Raw genomic sequence first — 18153 nt, forward strand, 5'->3', positions numbered from 1 at the left:
AGCCAAGAGATTCTAATTAAAAACCATCAGTTAAATTCATTTATTCATTCAACAAGTATTTATTGATACACAAGGGTACACTGCTAACCTTAAATAATTAAATAAATAAATCATTAAAACAGAATTCTCAGTAGAGATATAGTATACTAGTCACAGTGGGGTATTAGCTTGTTGAGAGATCTATTTTATATATCATTTACTTGTAAGTATATGATGCATGTATTTGGACTTCATTGTTGGTAATATTTTTACTATTTCTCAGAAAAACTTCATAAGGTAGGATATATTTAGCCAGGAGAGATGGAGGAGCTGGAGAAAAATTGGCAGTGAAAAGAATAGTGAACATATGAATAAGAAAGCATAGGAACATTAAAGGAATGACATAATTTACTCTGCAGGGTAAATTGTGGAATCAATCCCCTCAGAAGAGATGAACTTGTCTATTGGGTGAAGAGTCTTGAGGGTCTGTGTTTATTCTTTCTGTAGTGGGTAATGAAGAGCTACTGAAGATTTCTGTGTAAGGGAGTGCCAATGTATAGGCCATTATTTCAATTTCTCAAGAGTTTTGAACTGGAAGAAACAAAGAGAACTCTAATAACAGTGTTAATAATAAAATAAATCTTTTACAATAATGTGTAAATGGTCATTAAAAGGGGGAATGGAAAAGAAGTGTATACTGAGCAAATGAAAGAAATGCTACAGAAATAGGAAGAAGCTGTTTTGCCAAGTAATTGGCAAGGGATAGGAAGTGTAAGCATTACTAGCTCCGGCATGTCTGACTCTTTGAGAGCTCATGGACTGTAGCCAGGCTCCTCTGCCCATTGGATTTCCCAGGCAAGAATACTGGAGTGGGGAGCCATTCCCTTCTCCAGGGGGTCTTCCCAACTCAGGGATTGAACCTGGGTCTCCTGCATTGCAAGCAGATTCTTTACTGTCTGAGTCACCATGGAAGCCCCCAAGGGATAGGAAGGAATCAACAATTAGAACATTTGTAAGATTGACTTTCTGATTTCAAGCTAGTCATTAATAGAGATAAGGGCGCCAGGAAGAAGAGTTACTGTGGAAATAGATTGGAATTGGGTATGACAGTATCGAGATACTTCTTCAAATAAGATGTCCTCTATGGAGTTGAAATTTTAGTTAGAAAAGGAAAGGATAATGATAAGGATGTGAAGGTCGCCAAGATATATTTGAAAATAGTGAATTGGGAAAATATCACAGAAAAAGATACAGAAAAATAGAGTTCAGAACTGAACCTCTAGAGAAGAAAGAGTCAAGAAAGTCAAGAATCCACCCAGTTTCACAAATGAGGGGTTCATTAGCAGAGTCAAGTATGGCTGAGGATTCCAGGTAGTGGTGTGGTGTAGGGGGTGGTAGGTTGGAATGTACCAGCCATTCTTGAGAGACCAAATAGGGGAAGACAGTGAGGTCTACAGAGAGTTGAATGAGGGATGGGCCAAGTGACAAAGTGTTGACAGTGGATAAAGACTCTTCTTTCAAGAAGTGTATAATGGAGAGAAGAGGAAGCTGAAATGACATTGCAGGAGATGATAGGATCAAGAAAGGATTTGTTTGTTTGCTTGTTTTAAAAGAGGAATGCATGGAAGAAAGAAGAGACTGAAGATGCTGAAGAGAGATGGAACAGGAAAGTAGAGGAAGTCAGAGTAAATAGGATGAGAGGCATGGTAAAAGCAATTGGTATTGATTGGAGGGAGATTTTTTTCCTCGGGCAGAAGACAGAGATGAGTAAAGATTGGATGATTTACAAGTGTGGGAAGGACAGAGAGTTGAATGGGCTCACAGCAGATGCCCTTGCATTTGGTGATGTGGGAAGTGAGGTTACAGTTTTCTTGAGTTTAACAAATGACCATGAAGGGACTTGAACCTTCAATCTTCTGATCTGGAATCAGACGCCTTATCCATTAGGCCACACAGCCAATCAGTAACTTAAAGAATGCTACTTAACAAAATCAGGAGATGCTCCACAAATAGCAATAATTTTACCTATTTCATTGTTGAAGAAAACTAAGTTTCCACAGGGACGACATGGAAATTGCCCTCTTAGAAGTGACAACTTGCTTTGCTTTTGTCATGGTAAAACTTACATCAAGCCTATGTAGAACAGCTGAGGTTCCAAGCAATGATCTAAAATTGTGACAGATGTAGGGAAACACCAAATATTACCAAGAAGGAGTCCTCACATGGTGGATGCATCTGACAGCTTGCTAGTTTGATTTAAAATTATAATTTGAACAGATATAAACTCTTATTTCTTGACATTCATTAACCACAAGTCATAAAAGTGCCATTAATTCTGTAGTAGTCACCAAAATGCTTTGTAATGATCTCACATTAATGCACCCCTCTCCTGTAAAACCCCTTGGCAGCAAAGGTTTACTCTGTAATACTAGTTGAATTTTCAGAAGCTTAAAATCCCTGCCAATGCACCTGCTTTCCAGAAGATCATTAGGTAGAAATCCCAAGGCAGCACAATCAACCTGGCTTCAGTTACCTCACCGTCTGCTAGAGAAGAAAATTAATGTTATCCCATGAATTGCCCTCCCAAGATTGGCTAGTATATAGTTAGTTACTGAGCCAGCTGTCTGAGGGGTGCTTAGGTCTGTTCTATGCTGACCTGGTTCATCGTCTGTGTGGATCCTAAGTCCCAACATAGCATATTCACATACCGACTACAGCCTGCACCAGCTGTTCCACTATTGTACAGGTACTAAACAGGATTACAGCACATGGAGACACTAGTTTGGCAGTGAACACTGTCGTGTAACCACAGCTTTATGGCAACTCTCACAGAAGCCATTCTACTTTTTTAAAAAGCATATAACCAAAACACCAAATATAAACACCAGCGTTCAGGACAAGACAAGAAGAAAAGAAAGGCACTTATGACAGAGTTATTGCTCAAGCCCATTTAACAAAGGATTTCTTTTTTATTCTCATTTCCTATGGAAAAGAGTACAAATTAGCATAGAAAATCCTGTTTTATCTCTGAATGGAGTTACAAAGCAGCCTTAATCAGAAATCTGCTTTTCTTCTGGCTACAAGAAATCAAGCAGGGCATCCCATCAAATTGCAAGGGGAGATTTGTCACATTTGACTGGTTCCCAGGCTGTGAGTTTTCAGCCAGATGCTGATCCGAGCCAGCAGTCACCCTGCCACTGACACCTACACCGACAATGGTCACCCGTCTATTCTCCAGCCAAGCCCTTTTCCTTTGGCTGCTGCTGTATCCACTCAGGGAAGCGGCAATAGATCAATGCTTTCTTCATATATCAGAGCTGTCCTCCAAGGAGGACTGCAGTGAAATTGCTTTGTTTTACATAACAGCCAACTCTGAAATTTCATGGTAGAAAAGTAGCCACAGGCAAAATGTAGAGAATCTTTATAGAATCCTCGGTTTAACCATTTTAAACAGGATGAAGTCATGACTATTTATAGAGATGCAGCTTACTTTTGGATTTGCATGAAACACGATCACAGAATTTTTAAAAAGTCAGGGATGTTTTACTAGGAATAAAATTCCTTAAGGCCAGTTTTCAAGTTAGTCATCCATATGTAGCAACTATGGTTACTTCCTTGTTTTGATGCAAGCTACAATGTCTTTGTTAGTGTTTGAAAGTGTATATAACAGTATCTTTCTCCCACCTACTCTTTCCTGATAATATATAAGCAGAAATGCTACCAATGCTTCAATTAGGATGACATTCCACTTTCATTACTGTTCCATAGAATGAAAGTGATGTTTCCAAGATTTTCAACTTAGATTTTAAAGCATATTTCTATTTTTAAAAAGTTAATACATGCAAATATCAATGTACTTTTGTTGTTTGTCAATGTCAGCTTTAAATTTAAATAAATGATAATCTGCTGCAGCATAATGCTCCCAGAAGCAGGGAAAATAACTTTATTAGAACTGTATAAATTCTACTTTGTCATTCAACGCTTCAGTCAGTTCAGTCTCTCAGTCGTGTCCGAATCATTGTGACCCCATGAACCGCAGCACACCAGGCCTCCTTGTCCATCACCAGCTCCCGGAGTTCATCCAAAATCATGTCCATTGAGTTGGTGATGCCATCCAACCATCTCATCCTCTGTCATCCCCTCCTCCTCCTGCCCTCAAACTTTCCCAGCATCAGGGTCTTTTGAAATGAGTCAGCTTTTCGCATGAGGTGGCCAAAGTATTGGAATTTCAGCTACAACATCAGTCCTTCCAATGAACACCCAGGACTGATCTCCTTTAGGATAGACTGGCTGGATCTTGTTGCAGTCCAAGGGACTCTCAAGAGTCTTCTCCAACACCACAGTTCAAAAGCATCAATTCTTCTGTGCTCAGCTTTCTTTATAGTCCAACTCTCACACCCATACATGATTACTGGAAAAACCATAGCCTTGACTAGATGGACCTTTGTTGACAAAGTAATGTCTCTGCTTTTTAATATGCTATCTAGGTTGGTTATAACTTTCCTTCCAAGGAGTAAGTGTGTTTTAATTTCATGGCTGCAGTCACCATCTGCTGTGATTTGGGGCCCCCAAAAATAAAGTCAGCCACTGTTTCCCCATCTATTTGCCATGAAGTGATGGGACCGGATGCCATGATCTTAGTTTTGTGAACGTTGAGCTTTAAGCCAACTTTTTCACTCTCCTCTTTCACTTTCATCAAGAGGCTCTTTAATTCTTCTTCACTTTCTTTTTTTTTTTTTTATTTTATTTTATTTTTTTTTTATTTTTTAATAAATTTATTTATTTTAGTTGGGGGCCAATCACTTCACAACATTGCAATAGTTTTTGCCATACATTGAGATGAATCAGCCATGGGTTTACATGTGTTCCCCCTCCTGGACCCCCCACCCACCTCCCTCCCCATCCCATCCTTCTGGATCATCCCATTGCCCCGGCCCTGAGCCCTTGTCTCATGCATCGAACATGGAATGGTGTTCTGTTTCACATATGATAATATACATGTTTCAATGCTATTCTCCCAGAACGTCCCACCCTCACCTTCTCCCTCAGAGTCCATAAAATTGTTCCATGCATCTGTGTCTCTTATTCTGTCTCGCATATAGGGTTATTGTTACCATCTTTCAAATTCCATATATATGCATTAGTATACTGTATTGTTGTTTTTCTTTCTGGCTTACTTCACTCTGTATAATGGGCTCCAGTTTCATCCATCTCAGTAGAACCGATTCAAATGTATTTTTTTTAATGGCTGAGTAATATTCCATTGTGTATATGTACCACAGCTTCCTTATCCATTCGTCTGCTGATGGACATCTAGGTTGCTTCCATGTCCTGGCTATTGTAAACAGTGCTGCGATGAACATTGGGGTACACGCGTCTCTTTCAATTCTGGTTTCCTCGGTGTATATGACTTCAGGCTCTACTACAAAGCCACAGTCATCAAGACAGTATGGTACTGGCACAAAGATAGAAATATAGATCAATGGAACAAAATAGAAAGCCCAGAGATAAACCCACGCACCTATGGACACCTTATCTTCGACAAAGGAGGCAAGAATATTCAATGGAGAAAAGACAATCTCTTTAACAAGTGGTGCTGGGAAAACTGGTCAACCACTTGTAAAAGAATGAAACTAGAACATTTCCTAACACCGTACACAAAAATAAACTCAAAATGGATTAAAGATCTAAATGTAAGACCAGAAACAATAAAACTCCTAGAGGAAAACATAGGCAAAACACTCTCCGACATAAATCACAGCAGGATCCTCCATGACCCACCTCCTAGAATATTGGAAATAAAAGCAAAAATAAACAAATGGGACCTAATTAAAATTAAAAGCTTTTGCACAACAAAGGAAACTATAAACAAGGTGAAAAGACAGCCTTCAGAATGGGAGAAAATAATAGCAAATGAAGCAACAGACAAACAATTAATATCAAAAATATACAAGCAACTTCTGCAGCTGAATTCCCGAAAAATAAACGACCCAATCAAAAAATGGGCCAAAGAACTAAACAGACATTTCTCCAAAGAAGACATACAGATGGCTAACAAACACATGAAAAGATGCTCAACATCACTCATTATTAGAGAAATGCAAATCAAAACCACAATGAGGTATCATTTCACACCAGTCAGAATGGCTGCTATCCAAAAGTCTTCTTCACTTTCTACCATAAGGGTGGTGTCATCTTCATTTCTGAGGTTATTGATATTTCTCCCGGCAATCTTGATTCCAGCTTGTGTTTCTTCCAGCCCAGCGTTTCTCATGATGTACTCTGCATATAAGTTAAATAAGCAGGGTGACAATATACAGCCTTGACGTACTCCTTTTCCTATTTGGAACCAGTCTGTTGTTCCATGTCCAGTTCTAACTGTTGCTTACTGACCTGTATACAGGATTCTCAAGAGGCAGGTCAGGTGGTCTGGTATTCCCATCTCTTTCAGAATTTTCCACAGTTTATTGTGATCCACACAGTCAAAGGCTTTGGCATGGTCAATAAAGCAGAAATAGATGTTTTTCTGGAACTCTCTTGCTTTTTCAATGATCCAGCAGATGTTGGCAATTTGATCTCTGGTTCCTCTGCCTTTTTGAAAACCAGCTTGAACATCTGGAAGTTCACGGTTCACGTATTGCTGAAGCCTGGCTTGGAGAATTTTGAGCATTACTCTACTAGCGTCTGCTGCTGCTGCTGCTGCTAAGTCGCTTCAGTCGTGTCCGACTCTGTGCGACCCCATAGACGGTAGCCCACCAGGCCCCCCTGTCCCTGGGATTCTCCAGGCAAGAACACTGGAGTGGGTTGCCATTTCCTTCTCCAATGCATGAAAGTGAAAAGTGAAAGTGAAATTGTTCAGTCGTTTCCAACTCCCTGCGACCCCATGGACTGCACCCACCAGGCTCCTCTGTCCATGGGATTCTCCAGGCAAGAGTACTGGAGTGGGTTGCCATTTCCTTCTCCAACTAGCATGTGAGATGAGTGCAACTGTGCGGTAGTTTGAGCATTCTTTGGCATTGCCTTTCTTTGGGATTGGAATGAAAACTGACCTTTTCCAGTCCTGTGGCCACTGCTGAGTTTTCCAAATTTGCTGGCATATTAACTGCAGCACTTTCACAGCATCATCTTTCAGGATTTGAAATAGCTCAGCTGGAATTCCATCACCTCCACTAGCTTTGTTCATAGTAATGTTTTCTAAGGCCCACTTGACTTCACATTCCAGGATGTCTGTCTCTAGGTGAGTGATCATACCATCGTGACTATCTGGGTCATGAAGATCTTTCTTGTACAGTTCTTCTGTGTATTCTTGCCACCTCTTCTTAATATCTTCTGCTTCTGTTAAGTCCATACCATTTCTGTCCTTTACCGAGCCCATCTTTGCATGAAATGTTCCCTTGGTATCTCTAATTTTCTTAAAGAGATCTCTAGTCTTTCCCATTCCATTGTTTTCCTATATTTCTTTGCATTGATCACTGATGAAGGCTTTCTTATCTCTCCTTGTTTTTCAATGCTTAGTTTTTTAATAAAAATATACTAATCTGTAATTATACAAGTTATAGGTTGCATACATAAGATAAAGGCTGCTAATTATCTGTTGCAAGGATGAATAATTAGGAAATTATACAATTAAGTTTCGTGTTACTTAACTGTCAAGGGAGTTAACATGCATGTTGGACTAAGCTTGTCATTATACATATACTATAAACATATATACCCATATGGGCTTCCTTTGTGACTCAATGGTAAAGAATCAGCCTGCCAAAGCAGGAGATCCCTGGGTTGGGAAGATCCCCTGAAGGAGGGCATGACAACCCATTCCAGTATTCTTGCCTGGAGAATCCTATGGACAGAGGAGCCTGAAGGACTGCAGTCCACAGGGTGCAAAGAGTCAGACACAACTAAAGCGGCTTAGCACATACACATGTGTACACCCATATACATATATATATATGCATTTTTATGTATTTTATGCACACACACATATAAACATTATCTGAAAGTGTGGCTAGTCTTAAGACCCACACAATGTGCCACTTAACATCAACCTTTAACTTCCTCTACTCACCCTACAAACACTGTACAGTCCTGCTATTCTACAACATTCTCCTGCAACTTTATCCCTGTGTATGTTTGATGATGTTATTTCCTCTACGGTGAGTACAGTTACTCATCTAAGAATTCAAATTTTACCCCTTCTGTGAGTTTTTCCTTCTTTCTGAAATTGAACACAGTGCCCCTATCTCTGTATCTCCACACCATGTTATAATTATCACTATTCTAGGAGTTCTAACATTGCCTCCTTGCTTGCCTGCTCGGTTGTGACATCTTGGAAGACATCATCATCTCTACTTCTCTGGCATCTTGAATACTGTCTGGGATGTAACTGATACACAGCATGTAGTAATGCATGATTGAATCAAGTGTATGAAACTAAAACAGTGACTGTACTAAAGAAGAACATCATAACTATTAGCCGTGTCACTGGTTTGCCAGTTGCTTTCCATGAAAGTAGCTGATGTTTTTCAGTTTGTGTTGACAATGACACTTACCAAATTTCCTGTGGCCAAAATGGCATTGCCTCTACAATAATCATTAATTTAACATCAGCTTTTTAATGCAGGGAGGAAAGGAAATATTGTAATGTTCAAGGCATTTGTGAATTACAAGCTTCTTTATCATTTTTAAAAATATTAAAACATTTCAAAAATATGTTTCCTTAGAATTAAGAAAATACAACAATTTCCTTTCCAGATAAGAATATTTGGAACTTGTCTTTGGTCAGGCTACAGCACTAACCTTGATACTCTATCTCTGAAAGTGATAAAGAGGTTTCGTCCTCAGTTGTTTTTATCAAACAACAAAACAAGTCTATCAGGCAGGAAGTCAAATTCAAGTATCTTTTGGAAATACTCTTTAGATGCTGAATGTTTGCCCTCCCCACCCCAAATTCACATGTTGAAACTAAGTCCAGTGTGTTGGAATTTGACGATGGGGACCTTTGGGAGATGATTAGATCATAAGGCTGAACTCTCATGAGAGGGATTGCTGCTGCTGCTAAGTCGCTTTAGTCGTGTCCGACTCTGTGCGACCCCATAGACGGGAGCCCACCAGGCTCCTTCGTCCTTGGGATTCTCCAGGCAAGAATATTGGAGTGGGTTGCCATTTCCTTCTCCAGTGCATGAAAGTGAAAAGTGAAAGTGAAGTCGCTCAGTCGTGTCTGACTCTTCACGACCCCATGGGCTGTAGCCTACCAGGCTCCTCCGTCCATGGGGTTTCCCAAGCAAGAGTACTGGAGTGGGGTGCCATTGCCTTCGTGCCTCGTAAAAGAGATCCCAGAGACCTACTCTGCCATGTGAGGACACAGGGAGAAGACAGCTTCTGTGAACCAGGAAGTGGGCTTTACCAGACAACAGATCTGTCAGTGCCTTGATCTCTGACTTCCTAACCTCTAGAACTGTGAGAAGGAAATTTCTGTTGTTTAAGCCACTTAGTCAATAGTATCCTGTTACAGCATTTCAGAAAATACTAAGAAAGATGCTTTCATCAGTAAGGTTAAATGCCAAGGCATGTGATGCTTTTAGGTAAGGGTAATATGGTAGTGTTTTGGGGAAAGTTTGCATATATTTGGACTCAACTTCTAGAGCACCCTGCTACAATATAAAAGAGCAGGCCTAATCCAACACACACATTCAGACCAACTAGAACATTTACCTAGGGAAGAATATTCATTCCAGGCATTGTAATGCTCTCTGGTTGCTAAATCTGTCCAAGTTTCTAACTGTATATAAAAATACATGTTGAGAAAAGTAAAATAAAAACAAAAAAAAATGCTTTTAATCAGAAAGTACCTCTTTTGCCATTCTTGTTCTTCAGAAAGAAAAAAAAATCTTATTTTTGACACAAGAAAAATTCATCTCTAAAATAAAAATTTAGTTACCAAACTTTAAACTATTGAGATATATAAGTATGTGAAGGAAATAGGAACAATTATGAAAAAAATGTAGTATACTTGCTCAAATTTTTATTTTAAATCATCTTTTCCAATTTATACTATGTTTAAGATCTCAAATTTTAATGGTTCAGTTTAGGAAAAATATATTTGTCAATCTCAGAGAAAATATTTTGGCCTTCATCATCAGTTATACAGTTTTAAAGTCTTAGCAGAAAACTAAAATATGGCTTTGCTTTTATGTTCTGTTCATGCAAGCCAGACTTCACCTCTTTCAATCTATTTAAAATTTAAAATGAATATAAAGTATCCACGTTATATTTGCAAGCATGAAAGTAGACAAAACTTAGAATAATTCCATTTCAAGAGTCAAGATCTTGATTATCTAACTAAATAGGCAGATAGTAAAATGTGACATATTCAGCACATTCCTCCCATGATAAATGACCCTTTGTAAAACTGAAAGACGTACTGTAACTCAATGTTAAGGTTGCTATGGTAAAGCATGCCTTCTGGACATAATTCCTCATTTCCAAATAATTGTGTTTTATCTACCAGAAGGTAACCAATTTCTCCCTTTAAATACATTTAAAAAAGCATTTCTATACTTAATTATATTTTCCCAAAGTTGAAATTTCACCAGAAATGTCAGATGCTTTACAACAAAGGATGTTACCTTTTACAAATTTGATGGTGTCAATATTTTCCTATACACAGACTGAGATATTTATTTACTAAACTTTTATTTATATGTGGGCAGTTTGTGCTGCTGGACTCTAGGATGAAAAGTCAAAGTTCCAATCCTGTAACTACATTTTACAGTTCATATATATATAGACAGAGAGAAAGTCCCATTGACTTTTCCTTCTAAATATCTCTCAGTTCTACTCTCATGTTGACATTTTTTTTATAACAATCAACTAAGGTGAAGTCATCATCATCTAAAGTGTACAAAACTGGTACCAATACATATGACTTGCCTTCTCAAATAGCTCATACAACACATTTTCCATAGTTCATCTGTGCTGTGCTGTGCTTAGTTGCTCAATCATGTCCAGCTCTTTGTGACCCCATCGACTGTAGCCCGCCATGCTCCTCTGTCCATGGGGATTCTCCAGGCAAGAATACTGGAGTTGTTTGTCATGCCCTCCTCCAGGGGATCTTGCCAACCCAGTGATCAAACCCAGGTCTCCCGCATTGCAGGTGGATTCTCTACCACCCGAGCCACCAGGGAAGCCCATCTGTAGTACAGGTATGTTTTAAAATACAAACTGGATCACACCACACCCTTACCTTAAGTCTTCAATAAATTCCCGGTGTTTTAATGCTAAATACCTAAATCCATAGCAGTGTTTTGCAAGGCCAGATATGTTAACTCTGCGCTTTTCCAGAGTCAGTTCTTGCTGCTCTTATCAGTCACAGTTTCATTCAAGTCTTCCAGTGTGCTCTGTCCTATTCCCTGCTACCTCAGGACCTCTGACTATGCTAGTCCTTCTGAATGAAAACCCTTTTATCTATCCCATAAATACTTGCTCATCTCACATGACTTCTTCTGGGACACTTTTCCTTAGGTTCAAAGTGAGATTATTTGTCAGTTAGATCTCACCATAGCATTCTGTATTTTCCATCACAGAAGTGGTCACAGTTTTAATTACTCTTGTTGGAAATTTGATTAATACTTATCATCTTAACTAAGTAAGCTCTTACTTCTAGATTTTTAGGTTTCTGACATTACGTTTTGATATTTCATGGTGAACAATGAGTAGTTAGCTCTTTACTCCCCTTCTAACTTTTTAATATTGTTATACCACATTCTTTGAATTAATATTCAGTCATTACATCACATATACAACACAGTCAAGCCATGTGATGTATTCTGATTACATTTCTTTTCTTACACAATGTCTTCTTTTTGTTTACTCAATATGCATCTATGTTATCTCTACAGCAGAGGCTGCTAGTTGCTCACCTAAAATAACACATTCCTTCTTCCAAAGTAAAAGAACTCCCAATTTCTAACTTGGTATGTGATTCCCCAAAACTTATTTCTCAAGTATAGCCATGTTTCCCATAAATGCAATGTAGTGATATGTCATGAGACAACTCCCAAGAACCTTCCTAAAATCACTTCTGGCCCATACTCTTCATTCATTTTTCTTCATCATTCCTTTCTCCTTTCTGTTGCCCTTCCAGCAGAAATAAATTGAACATGATGAATGCTGACAAAGCAGTCATTTTGACCATGACATGACCTTAAGAATGAAAGCCAGGTATGCCCATATATGTGGTTCAAGGGGGCCTGATGTGACTGCTACTTCCACGTAAAATTGTTTTTTTGTATACCCAGATATGGTGGGAAATATCTATAGGAATTATTAAATTTTCAGTGAGGAAACTATAACCCTAGAGATATTAATTAAAGTTGATCTAATGCAATCTCTTTATTTTAGAGCTAACCTCTCCCCCACAAGAGAGATAACTTATCTTAACCTAAGATCATAGAGAAATGAATAGCAGATATTGGACTACCCAGAGATCTTAAACTCTTGGCCTTCTTCTCAACTTCTTTGTCTCCTGTTAATAAACAGAGTTCCTCTGAGCTATTATAACCTGGGAGAAAAGCTGCTGATCACATTAAAAACTGAAATTAATAGGGAAAGAAAGTGAAACAAGAACGACATAGCTACTCTATTTTGTTTACCTATAGGGCCTTGTAAAGAATTAGCTAGGTTTAAATGAAACGTCTTTTGATGTCTTTTACTTGAAATAGCATTCCTGCTTCAATTAAGCAGTACCCAGTGAAGCAATAACCCAACAGAATAAAATAAGCCAGAATCAGCTTATCCTCCAGGTTCTTTAACATGCTAAAAAGTCAATCCCAAGATGCAATGTCTCTGCTTTGGCTAATGAGCACCCAGTAGATGAAGACTCCTGTATCAGTTGATTTTTTGCTTTCAGACAGTGAGAGAAGTCTGTCTGACCAATGCTATTTCTCACTCTCAGGCGTGAGGCTTACTGATCTAACCCATGACTAAACATAGAGAAACACCAGGGTGGGTAGTGTATATCTAATGAGGCACATGGAGATGCCGCCTTTCTATTCCTCTTCACATTCCTGTCTTAAATGGGAAGACGAAGGAAGGCTAGAAAGGAGGTGCTACAGATAGAATATCTGTACTTACATCGGGGGTAACACTTGTTTTGTTTGTTCTCATATTCTAGCAATTAGGTTGGGACAGCCTAGGCTTACCTTGTACGACATTTCCAATCAAGTGTGGTCAACCCTTTCCCAGGTAGCTTTTATATGGGCAGCAGTGAAAGAAGCACTTTCTCTTGTTATCATTTAATCCTGACAACAGCCTCCTTTTCATCTTTAAAGAGGAGGGAATAAAGGCCAAGAGAGAGTCAACAGTCAGAGCCATTAAACCAAACATGATTCCAAATGAAATTAGTCTTCCTTTACATCTCACAGCAGCATTCTTCCTCCTACGTAAGGTACCAAAGAGAATACACTCCCTGACATCCTAAATGCTAAAGAAAAGTCTGTATCACTAAAATTATGAACATGTCAACATATTAGCATTTCACTTCAGGCTAGGCCAAAAATACATCAGAAGGCTCAACAGTAAAGTGGTGTAGCACTAGATATGTTAATTATGGAACTGCCTATGATAAAGAACTCCAAGTAGTGGCTTGTATTTAAAGGCTGAATTATTATGCAAAAGCTTCAGAATAACCATTTCTATCTTTTTAATTATGTGTGTAAGTATTTTCCAGCATTTGAGAATACAGAGGGTTTTTAGGAAGTCTTAGGTTTATGGTTTTCAAATGAAAACACTAAAAAAGGCTGCACATTATTCTGCCCAACAAAACATGAAAAACAAAAAAAGAGTATTAATTCTTCTGAAAGAAAAAAACATTTTCACAGTGTTTCATTTTCATTAAAGTGGACATTTTTATACTGTTAGGGGTTGAATTGTGTCCCCTCAAAATTTGGTATGCTGAATTTCAGCTCCCAGTATCTCAGGTCATGACCTTATTTGGACACAGAGTCATTGAAGATGTAACAGGGTCAGATAGAGTGGAGGGGCCAAATATAACGGATGTCCTTCCTAAGAAGAAGATGGTCATGTAAAGATACAGGGAGAAAGCTTGTGAAGAGAAGGTAGAGACTGGAACTAAGTTGCTACAGCTAAGGAACTATCTGGCTCTACCAGAGCTAGAAGAGGCAGCGAAGATTCCTTCTTGAGGACTTCAGTAAGAACATGGCCCAGCTGACACCCTGACTTCAGACTTCTGGCCTCCCAAACAAGGAGACAACACATTTCCATTGCTTTAAACCACCTAATTTGTGGAATTTTTGAAGACAGTCCCATAAAATAATTAATAAAACATATGTTAATACTAGTTGTCTCTGAGTTTCATTGAGAATATTGAAAAATATCCTTTTAAACATTTGAATCTTATTGAGAATACCAAGAAATATTTTACATGTTTGTATTTCTGAATCCTTATTTATAAAGTGGTAATAAGGGTCTTCCCAGGTGGTTCAGTGGTAAAGAATTCACCTGCCAATGCAGTAGACTCAGGAGATGTGGGTTCAATCCCTAGGTCAGGAAGATCCCCTGGAGGAAGAAATGGCAACCAACTCCAGTATGATTGACTGAAACAAACCATGGACAGAGAACCTGGCAGACTACAGTCCTTAAAATCAGAAATGACCTCATATAAACAAATTTCTACAGTAAGGGGAATAAATGCCTCTAAGAATAATAGATGGAATACTTCCTTTCAGTGCTCCCATAGCAGCCTATGAATCCCTGTCTACTTCTCTTTTTTACCAATGGACTGAGACGTACTCTCGGATAGAGTTCCTTTATTTTTGTAACTTCTGCACTCAGCAGGGTGCCTGAGGACCTATAAAGATTCAACAAATGTAGTAAACAAATGAATAAAAGAATTTTAAAAATAGCATAGATTTTAACCTTTTAAAAAAAAAAAAAAGATATTTAAAATGTATTTCCTAAAACAAAAGCATGGTAAATCTCTTTATGTAAAGGCTACAGACAATTTATTTTAAATATTGTTAACTTTAGCTTTTATTATATTTGTCTTTAATTTTTATTAATTTACAATGTGTTAGTTTCTGCCCTGCAGCAAAGTGAATCAGTTATACATATAAATATATCTACTATTTTTTAGATTCTTTTCCCACATAGGTCATCGCAAAATATTGATCAGAGTTCCCTGTGTTATACAGTGGGTCCTTGTTGGGTTTTTTTTTCCCTTTGTTTATTTTTATTTTTTTAGTTTTTACAATGTTGTGTTGGTTTCTGCCATACAACAATGCGAATCAGCCATAATTATACATACATTCCCTCCCTCCCAAGCCTTTCTCCCATCCCCTATCTCAGACCTCCAGGTGATCAGAGAGGGCCAGACTGGGCTCCCTGTGCTACACAGCAACTTCTCACCAGCTATCCGTCTTACACCTGATAGCGTATATATGTTGACACTACTTTCTCCATTCATCCCAACGTCTCCCTCTCTCACTGTGTCTACAAGTCCATTCATACCTTCCTCCATTCTTTCCCTGCAAATGTGTTCATCAATACTATTTTTCTAGATCCCATGTATATGCGTTAATATAATACATTTGTTTTCCTCTTTCTGACTTACTTCACTATGTATAACAGACTCTAGGTTCATCTGCCTCACTATAATTGACTAAAATTCATTCTTTTTTATGGATGAGTAAAATTCCTTTGTATATATATACCACATCTTATTTATCCATTCATCTATCAATGGACATCTAGGTTATTTCAATGTCCTTGCTATTGTAAATAGTGCTTCAGTGAACACTGGGGTATCTTTGTCTTTTAAAATTGTGGTTTTCTCAGGGTATATGCCTAGTAGTGGAATTGCTGGGTCACATGGTAGATTTATTTCTAGTTTTTTTAAGGAATCCCCATACTGTTCTCCATAATGGCTATATCATTTTACATTCCTACCAACTGGTTATCTATTTTAAATACTGGAGTATGTACATATCAGTCCCAAACTCCCAATCTATTCCTCTCCACCATGTTGCCCCTTTGGTAACTGTAAGTTTGTTTTCTAAGTCTGTGAGTCAGTTTCTGTTTTCTAAATAAGTTCATTTGTATCATTTTTTTTTTTAGATTCCTCAGGTAAGTAATATTCTATGATATTTGTCTCTCTCTTCCTTACTTCACTCAGTATGGCAATTTCTAGGTCCATCCATGTCCCTGCAAATGGTGTTATTTTGTTCTTTTTTTATGGTTGATTAATATTCCATTGTATATATGTACCACTTCTTATCTCTGTTCTTACATCTAGAAATATAATCAACCCTCTCTTTTAAAAGAAAAACTATTGGAGTAAAAAGTTATTCCATAATATTATTTTACTTTTGATACCACTTGGATTCTATTCATATGCTTTGGATTCTACTCATATAGCTTGGACCATCGGCAGAAGTTTCTCAAATAAATATACCAGAAGTTTTCATTTTTGAATTAAGTGAGCATTAATAATAGAAATTTATATTCTTCAGTCCCCTGAAAGTCTTAAGAGTGAAAAATATGGAGGGAGAGGAGGGAAGAAAGTTCAAGAGTGAGAAAGAAAGAAGAGAAAGAGACAAGCAAACAGTAAATTTGCTCAATAGATCTTTGAAAATTCAACAAGACGCCATATTGTTTATTGGGAAAAATGTATGAAAATATTATTTTAAAAAATCTTCAGTAAACCTCAGGTTTTCAATTAAGAAGGATCTTATAATCTTTCAGTCTCATGTGCTCATATTCAGCACAGCTCTTTAGACAACTACTCTTTCTTAGGAAAAAATACCATTTTCACTTTCAAAGACTTCATCTCTTATGTTGAAAAAGATGATGTTTTAATCAGCTTCCATACTTCCACTTTGACAAAACTTGAACGCTGTAAACTTACAGAATGATAGCAGTACTTCACTGGGAACAGCTTTAAATAAAAACCTATTGTGCTGAAAAGAAAGCAATTTACAAACATCTTTATGTTTCAGAATGCTTATAAGTTGAAAACAATTAGCTTTTCATATGAGCAAATCTGTATCTTCCAAATGTCTTCATGAAGGTGAAATATCCCTGTCTTCATAGAATATAAAATGCTTAATTTTTCACTTGTACTCATTTCATGGTCTCAGTTCATCATACTTTCTTATTTATAATATCCATTTACTGAAATTATCCCTGGCATTTTTTCCAGTTGATAAATACTGTCAAGGTAATTATTAAGTGTATATTTCTCTACTCAGCTAACTGACCTCATTATTAAACCTCACACTCTAAAAACTAATTGTATGTAAAGTCAACTGGCTGCATGTTTAAGAATTTTAATTACTTTTCTAAGATCACTTTATATTCTACACCATAGCAGCCAGGTAACACAGCTCTACAATGATAAGCAGTTTAATTAGAAAGCTAAGATAAGAAAAATGCCTCTTACATTACAAAATTTGTTCATGCCAGTCACGTGATAACTTGGACTTGTCTTTTCTTGCAGAATTTTAAAATGTGAAATGCTAATATTTGGTGAACTTTACTTCCTAATAGTCTAGCAAAGGCTTTATTAATAAGCCATTGGTTCTTTCTCTTTTGCACATATAAACACTACAGTTGTAATTAGATTGCAAAACTGAACCTGCCTTTAATCCTTGTGCCAGGCCAAACAAACAAGTTCTTTCTCACACTCGTAACCTGGAACGAGAATCACAGCAAGTAGACGCAAATGTAAGCTGTGTGCTGCCAATAGAGTGCCTGCCCTTTCCACAAACTGTCTCAGAGGACAGCCATTGATTTCCTAGTTATTATGAACATGAAATTATTGAATGACAGATGATAGAGTGTTAGGTCCTACAAGTATTTTCCCAACTGGGTTATCCAGCCAGGGTTGCCATGGTAACTCTGCTGTTTGACAGACCTTCCCACAAAGAACCCTTTGCTCAGAATTCAGCATCAAATAGCTCTCTGCTTACTACAGGCTCATGCTAAATCACAGAACTTGGAAGTCTTCATATAAAGAAAAGAAGGGTTTTCTTGCTGGGTGAGTCCACTCTGGTCCAAAGTACTAACCTAAAACCACACTGAGATATTTAACTCAGGTTTTTTTGTTTTTTTTTTCCCAAATGGAAGACAAGTTTGCCAAGAGCTGGACCCTGTACTATT

The 18153-nt window shown here is 37.8% G+C and overlaps 1 protein-coding gene and 1 non-coding gene across 3 annotated transcripts in view; both read right to left on the bottom strand.

The window, feature by feature from the left end:
• Window positions 1-18153, bottom strand: part of PDZRN4 (PDZ domain containing ring finger 4) — a 401102-nt gene that overhangs the window by 165475 nt on the left and 217474 nt on the right. The window lies entirely within an intron of this gene.
• TRNAW-CCA (transfer RNA tryptophan (anticodon CCA)) lies at window positions 1865-1937 on the bottom strand. Its single transcript has one exon. It is a non-coding gene; the product is annotated as a tRNA-Trp (tRNA).

This window comes from Giraffa tippelskirchi, chromosome 4, assembly GCF_054371585.1.
Source record: "Giraffa tippelskirchi isolate mGirTip1 chromosome 4, T2T-mGirTip1v1.2.pri, whole genome shotgun sequence".
NCBI classification, from domain to species: domain Eukaryota; kingdom Metazoa; phylum Chordata; class Mammalia; order Artiodactyla; family Giraffidae; genus Giraffa; species Giraffa tippelskirchi.